A 9,029-nucleotide genomic window follows, 5' to 3' on the forward strand; every position below is an offset into this window, starting at 1 on the left:
TTATAAATGAATATAAGAAATAAACGTTTAATATTGTTCATTTCATTAATTTATTTTACTAATTTAATGAAACGTTTAGTTCATTGATTAAAATTATGAGGTTAGAATCATTTTCGATTTACGTGTATTTTTTTATAAGAGAAAATAATGTAGCGAATTATGAATCATGATTCGAATCAGAGTACGAATCCCCTTACCAAACGTCTCCTAAGTTTAAAATTTAAATTTTATTATAATAAAAAATTATCAAAAACAATCACATCTAATTTTTATTATAATAAAAAATTCTCATATAAAATCACATCTCAACTTAAATTAAAAACTCAAATCAATGATCTAACCGGGTTCTAATATTTATTTATTTGAAGATTATATACTCATCGAAAAAATAAACTATCATAAACACTAATAGTGCATGTGTTTCAAGGGTTTGTCATAGTTTAAACTATGGTTTTTTATTCTGTTATAATGTTTTTCTTTTATAAAAAATTTAAATTTCAAATGCCTTAATGATATTCATAAATTATAATTTAAATCATGAACCTAACGAACCTTAAATTAACCATTTAACGCAAAATAAGAAATATGTGCAAAAAGGTAACTTTCATCATATTATTAGTCACGTAAATCTCTAAATTGTCTCGTACAATTATAAACCAACAAAAACATAACATATATACAAAACAATTTTAAAAATACAGAATTATAAATCAACAAATAAATAATAATAGAAACTCACACTACATGAAACATAATAGATTGTCAAGTAATTAATGCAAAATATAAGACAAATACAATATGTTATGGAGTAGAAAAAAAAAAAATATATATATATATATATGGTAAATTCGGGTTAAGTTGAGTTAGGAAAAACTCAACTCAAACCCACCTAATTAATAGTCGAGTTAGATTGGTTGAGTTAATCTCTTAATCAAGATGGGCGGGTATATAAGAGTTAAATTGAGAGTGTTAATTAAGGTCTCGTTCATTTCACCTATTCGAGTTTTCAGTTTTAAGTTTCTACAGTAAAAAGCTCTCAGAAAATGTCACATCTAACTTTTTCTGCTGCAGTAAAAAGCTCTCAGAAAATGTTACATCTCAGCTCAAATTGAAAACTCGAATCCGCAAAATGAACGAGGCTTAAGTTTGTTGGGTTTTTATCACTCCTAATTTCTATCATATCTTTAATTTGATATTTGTTTCCCTTCAAAAACACTGCTTGTGTATTGGATTTTTAAATGATTAATCTTGACAAATACTATTTGAAAGTATATGAGTCATGATTTTTACCATTTATTATTAATTTATAACATTTTTAATCAAATAATTATACTAATAAAAATATATTTATCAAGAATAAAGAATGTAGATCCAGATTTATACACTCTCAAAGATAAATTATCTATTTTTTCTTTTTAAATCACATAATTTTGATTGATGATATCTTACAATGAAAAGAAGCATTTCATGTCACCGCGAGTCACTAATGAGCAGGTTGGACATTTTGTTTCTGCTAATATACTTTTATTTTAATTTTTTATTTTCTTGTTGATGTTTTTTTTTAATGATATAGAATTAGTTGGACCTCAGTTCAAGTAACGTGACGTTGTTCATTCTTTGGGGTGTTCACGGATCTCAATTTGCAAATTGAAGGTCAAATCAATAATTTAATTCATTACTGCGGATTGGGAAAATTTAAATCCGTCGATCTAAATTTTTTTTGGATTGGATCTAATCCAATCCAAAACCTATCGGATTTTGTGAATTGGACTCACAAATTTACGGATTCCAACCTTTAAAAATATAAATTAATAAACATCTATACAAAGTAAACACAATATGAAATATTAATAAACATCTAAATTGTTACTTACAGAAAAAAAAAAGAAGTCTAGATTGTTACAACCCAATCAACAATAACAAAATAAATTCAATGAAATTCAAAATGAAATCTTCATCATTACTTTAAAGTAATTTAATGTCCACAACTTCTGAAATAATACTTGTTTTATGTAAAAGTAACAAAACATGCACATGATAAGTTTCCAAATAAAGATATGCAAAAGTGCTTTTAAGTCAATGAATAAATAATCATTATTAATCTTGTAATGCATAATTTACATGAATCAATGGATAAATAAGTCTCAAGTTCTTCTAATTGTGAATGGAGATCCAATGGAAGAGGGGTAGATCGCGACCAATTCTGAGGACATATCAATGCTTCTACCTTATGAGCACTCAATGAACTACAAAGCTATCAAGAATTTATATATATATATATATATAATTATAAAAATTATATATATGTATATATATAGTTTTGGATTCGCAAATTGAAAAGTGCTCAATCCGTAATCCGATCTAAAATTTTCAGATTGAAAAAATTTCAATCTGCGTCCGATCTAAAACCATTTTCAATTCGATATTGGATTTCGCAGATTTCGTGAACACCTCTAGTTTATTCCACCTTATTTTATTTCATTTAAAAAAATAGACAACTAATAAAATTTTGATCAAATCAACAACTTTTTAAAAAAAAAAAAAAATTGAGAGATCATTCCGGCCATACAAGACTACATATATACATTAGATAACAAATAAAAATTACAAGCATTATTTTGGAATGTGATAAATTTTAAATGAATTGAACTCTTTTACCTTTTGAACTTTCTTAGACTTCTCAAGGCCAAACCAAAACAAACATTGCAATTACCCCCTTGCATAGTAAATTGGGTAGATGGCAATGATTAGACAATAACATGTGACATCAACGAGTTTCTTACATTGCTGATTACTAATAAAACAAGAAGAATTTATTTTATAGACTAGAGCCCGTTCATTTTACCGATTCGAGTTTCGCTACAGTAAAAAGTTTTCAGAAATAATCACATTTAACTTTTGTATTATAATAAAAAGCTTCACATAAAATCACATCTCAACGCAAATTAAAAATTCAAATCAGTGAACTAAACGGACCCTAAGTGTACCGTGTCATTTTATTTGTATAGTATATTCATTCAATGAAAATTTAACATTATATTAAACACTAATACACATTAAGGTAGTGTTTATTTGCACAACTCAAGTTATAACTTGAGTTATGCATGTGAGAAAAAAATACTGTAACAAAAAAAATGAATTTAAATTTATATGAGAAGAAATACTGTAACAATATAACTTAAGTTGTGTAAATAAATACACCTTTAGACATTCTTTTTATGATAACTTTTTTCATTTACTTTTCTCTTTTTTAATATGTATTACATTAACTGTTGTCATAGTTAATTATAATTCTACATAAAGTTGAAACCACTAATAAAGATAACTATATAATATATTAAGTTTTCTTAATAGTAAAGAGTACTTTAAATGAGTTCCATATAAATACAACTTACAATTACAAAATCAAATAAGTTACCTAAAAAAATATGAATAAACAATATGTAAAATATAAGAGAAATTTTTGAACTTACTTTTAGGGTACATAGTTCTAAATTTTTACCATTTACTCTTAATCAATATTCTTTTAACTAATATAATTCTTTAATTAAAAAGGATATTAATAAAAAATAAGAGATAAAAATTTAAATTCATACACTTTAAGAAGTATTCGTCTCCTCTCACCAAAATATAACGGGCGCGTTTGGAATTCGTTCCAAAATAATTTTATTTTTTTGCATAAAAATGAAAATAAAAACGTTTTCAATTTTAGACAGAAATTATTTTTAAAAATGCGTTTGATAGTTTTATCAATATATTATTTTCAGTGTAAAAAACCCATTAATGTCTCTTTTTCTCTCTTTGATCGAGGGAAGAGAAAACGAAAATAAAAAATAAAAAACGACTAAAAGTCATTTTTTATTTCTCTTTCATTTTACACTAAATTATATAATCGTTTTCATTTCTGTTTTTTATTTTTATTATACTAAAAACCGTTTTAAAAATATTTTCATTTTTTCTTTTTAAAGACTATAAAAATTAAAAACGTAATCAATTCTAAACGTGATCAACTTTTCCGAACAACAATGAGATCGGAGAGAAGTACAAGAACGTTTGATCTGATGGTTATCTAGTGGTTGTATATAATCCACACAGTATTTTATTGTTTGGGACAGCCTGTCCAAAACTAGGAATTCAGAAGGAAGCTTCCTTATTGTTTCTAGAAAATCATTGAAAGGAAAGGTGTCGAATGAGTCAGCTAACTGGAAATCAGGAGAACATACCCAAAATGATGAGAAGGTGAGGTAAATTTTCCAACTTTCTTTCTTTTTCTTCTTTTCATCATTTTAGTGTAAGGTGTGAAAAGGTGTTCTATTAATGGGATCCCCATTTTTGACCGACAAATCTTAAAATTCTTTTTTTTTTTTTTTTTTTGAAAACTTTATTGTAGAAATATATATTCGATTAGTAGGCTTTATTTTTTTATGTTAGATTTGGTTGATTTTTCACTAATTTTATGTACCGTTTTCTTTTAATGCGATTTTGATGAAATTTAATGTTAACAATTACCCACTATTAATCTGAATACCCTTGTAAAAAGCTCCTTTTTTTTTTCTTTTTAAAATTTGATAGAAAACCACATAATTGACTTAAAACCAATGCTGTTCAAACTTAGATCGCACTAATTTTTTCATCATTACGTATTGCATATGACTTAATCTGCGAGTTAAACTACATTAAATGATATTTTATCATTTGAGTATACAATTAAAAGTCAAGTCTAGTTAAACTAAATTAAATCATATTTCATTATTTATATTACAATTAAGAGAGTTTTGTTGTATGATTAAAAGACTACAGGTGTTCAAAATTCCTAACATCAGATTATAATAAAATTTCATTAAATTGTCGTATTTTTTAATCTATTATAGCATTCTGATGTGATATTGTGTCCTATTCGAAGAAATTTCAACCATTCCACCTCGAGAAGAACCTAAAATTTAAAGACCAAGACATCTATCCAAATGTATATCGATCAGAAACCAATTATTAACGATAATCGTTGAAATTTGAATCATACGGTGGTTTAGTTAATAGATTTAAAATCATGATTTAAAATTATTCTCAATTTATATGTATTTTTTATAAAAAAGAAAATACTGTAATAAATCACGAATCATGATCTAAATCGTAACACGAACCTACCAATCAAATACACTCGTGCGGCAATCAAGAAGCTTGTCTTGTTGTCTAAGGAAGGGTGATAGTTGAACAGCTAGCCTTGAAAAAGACGGTTATTTGCCTCCAACTAGATTAACTATATATATATATATATATATATATATATATATATATGAACACACCTACTAATGTTGTGCATATATATTGACTTACGGTCTCTCGGGAACGTAATTACATGTAACAACCAAGAAATTTTAATAATTTTGAACCATTATTGTGCCTTTACAAACATCAGTCCTACGTTAAATAAATATCATATTGTGCTACTCATTTTTTTATGTTACAAGACAATATGATATATTCAATCAACAATAATATTTCACAAGAAAAATACTTTTCCCTCGTGGGATAATTGAGTAAAGGGCACGTGACTTGAGCACAAGAAATACCCAATTCTCCCCAACTCACGTACAATTATGCTCAACTTTCGCTTCAAGAGATGTGAAGCATATTCAGCCTGTTTTTAGCACAAGATTTGGCTAGAGTAAGTAGAGGCCTCGTTGTTGATGTTACTGATTTGAGTTTTCAATTATAAATTTCTACAGTTAAAAATTCTCAGAAAATGTCACATTTAATTTTTTCTGTTACAGTTAAAAATTTTAAAAAAATGTCATATTTTAACTCAAATTAAAAACTCGAATTTACGAAGCGAACGAGACCCCAGCAAATTTATGGTTGGCACGGTGATTGTGCATAAAACTGGAAACGTATTACAAACCAATTTCGACCTTTTTTTTTTCTTGATAAGTGGTGTTCTTCAACATTTATCTACATTCTATATGTACATGTAATACTCCTTAAGCTAAACAGTATCCAAACAGTATTAAAGAAATACTTGTTTTTAATAGTTAAAATTCGCATAAGATTGCAAATTTGCAAAAGTATTCTATAAGAGTTCACAATTTCACATTCAGTACTGTGACTGTGGGCCAAATGTCCTGAATCCATACTACGTCCCGCTACAATGGTGTTACGGCCCGGCCCAGTATAGCATGGAAAAGCTGTAGCAATATCCTAGTTTAAAATGACCACTTATTATCGTTAATGATTGTCCGTCAGTGATCGGTCACCACCAACGGCCGGTCACCAGAGAGTAATCTACTAGATTAATCTTAATAGTCTACCAGATTATGTCACCTATTAAACGTAAAACACCAGTCGTCCGGCTAGTGGTAGGATTATCTGGAAGATTAACACCGATAATCTACCGAAATAATTCCATTAATCCACCAAAAAAAAAAAAAAAAAAAAAAAAAAAAACAGTTAAACAAGCTACCCAAAATTTTTATGTACCGTCCCTGAGTTAGTCGGCCGTTCATATACTTATTCATATGTATACAGTCTAACAAGAGCTTCTTCTCATAAACTTGCCTAAACAAACGAAATGTTGTAAAGAAGATCCATAAGCAACGTAATAATCAATTTATCATAATGCAACTCTTTAGAGAAAATCTATGATACTAATATATATATATATATATATATATTTGTATTGTTTTTCCCTTATTTTGTCTAAATTTACTCATTTAATTAGTCTTTCGTTTTAGTTTTGTAATTAACCCACAAATTAGCTACACATTTATCAACAATTTGAATTGTGATTAAGGATTCTCAAATTGTTTCTCCCTCTTGATTTCTTCGTCCTCTTATACCTCTCTCAATTTCTGTCTAATTTCTTTTCAATCTCTTCTCACCCTCTTCTTTCTCTTCTCTATTTCTCTTTCCCACTCTATTTCTATATCAAATGGTAGTTTGGATCACAATACGCTAACACAATTCAAAATCTTCACTTCAATTAGCACACTATATATATATATATATATATATATATTGAAATGATAAGACATTTGTTTGTCGAATGCATTGCTCCCCTTTTTAGCGGGAAGAAAAAAAAGAGAACTTCTAGTTAATTCACATTATTATTTATTCCGCTTTGTTCCTGGGTTTCTGTAGTCAAAATTTTCACCTATTCGAATTCCTGACTTTTTTAGGTGGGAGTACTCGCATTAGATTCCTCACTAATTTTTAAGTGAAAAAAAAAAAAAAAAAACGTGACGAGAAATTGGTATCGGTCTCTTTTTTAATTTCAACTCACTTATAATCCCCCGCAAGTTTCAATTAATCTTATTAGAAATGTACATTAAGGGTTCGTTTAGTTCGCTGATTTGAATTTTTAATTCAAGTTGAGATGTTACTTTATGTGAGAGCTTTTTATTGCAGTAAAAAGGTTAAATGTGACTGTTTCTGAGAGTTTTTTACTATAACAAAACTTAAATTTTAAACTCGAATGGTGAAATAAATTGGGCCTAAAGTTCCTTCCAAAGATAAGGCCGGAGAAAGAAGGCTTTTAATTCTAACATAATATTCATCACCTAAAGGAATATGTTCTCTCTCTCTCGTGATCGTTCCTAGAATATATGTTGTCAATTTTGACATATTATCAGTGTTTTAATTGCCCTCATCGCAAAGCTGAAAACAATACCAAATAAGATCTTTTAACAACAACAATAATAATAATTTATTTGAGATTAAACAATTCTATCGAATTGCGAATGATTATATGTGTGATAGTATTTATTATATCAAAAATATCAATAAACTTGATTATTGAGATGGCTCAAATATCTTTTTTTTTTTTAACTTTTGGAATCTATTTCTTAATTTAAAATTCCTCTTACTAATTGGAACAAAAGAATTAGTATATCTATTTTGCCGAAAATGGGCATGGGTTAGGGTTTTGAATTTACAATCGATAATTTAATAATCGAGTCAATTTCATGATTATAAGTTCATTCCATACCAAATTAGACCATAATAGAGTTATATACATTTTAATTATGTTCTAAAGACTATGAGAGGGGTCATTTGAACGTATTTATATAAATACTACGTTTACATATGAATCCCTAGTGTTCTATTTAGGATTAGAAATAGGCAATAATCGGACATGTTTAAGAAGAAGAAGAAGAAGAAATCGTCTGAAAGTTAAAAGGAATTGTAGCCCCGAGAAAAAAGACCGGTATAGGTTGAAAGGTGGGAATTGTAGAGGTTGTACACAGAAATACGGTATTTACTAATAAATATAGAAGAAAGTTAAAAGGAATTGTAGTCCCGAGAAAAAAGACCGGTATAGGTTGAAAGGTGGGAATTGTAGAGGTTGTACACAGAAATATGGTATTTACTAATAAATACAGAAGAAGAAGAAGAAGAAGAAGAAGAAGAAGAAGAAGAAGAAGAAATCGTCTGAAAGTTAAAAGGAATTGTAGCCCCGAGAAAAAAGACCAGTATAGGTTGAAAGGTGGGAATTGTAGAGGTTGTACACAGAAATACGATATTATTGATAAATACGGTATTTACTAATAAATACAGTGTTAAACGGTCGTTGGAATTGGTACATGAATTTTCAAATAAATATGATATTTAGTAATAAATACGATATTTATTGATAAATACAGTGTTAAACAGTCACCGAAATCGGTGGTCAGATTTTTAGGTAAATATGATATTTACTAGTAAATACGGTATTTATTAGTATATACGATATTTACCTGTAAATACAACGTTAAACGGTCGATGAAGTCGGTGGTCAGCTTTTTTAATAAATATAGTATTTACTAGTAAATACGGTATTAAATGATAAATATAGTATTTACCAGTAAATATAATATTAAATAGTCACTAGAAAACAATTACTGGAAAACGGTCGCTAAAAAACTGTCACAGATTATCAGAAAATGGTCTCCGATCGCTGGAGCCGGCCGCCAGTCCTTTTAAAAAGTATGTTATAATTTATTATTTTTAAAAAAATAAGTATTTAGGGTAAGAGTAAGGTAGAAAAATAAATTTAT

Source organism: Morus notabilis, unplaced genomic scaffold (assembly GCF_000414095.1).
Source record: "Morus notabilis unplaced genomic scaffold, ASM41409v2 Scaffold1460, whole genome shotgun sequence".
Lineage (NCBI taxonomy): Eukaryota > Viridiplantae > Streptophyta > Magnoliopsida > Rosales > Moraceae > Morus > Morus notabilis.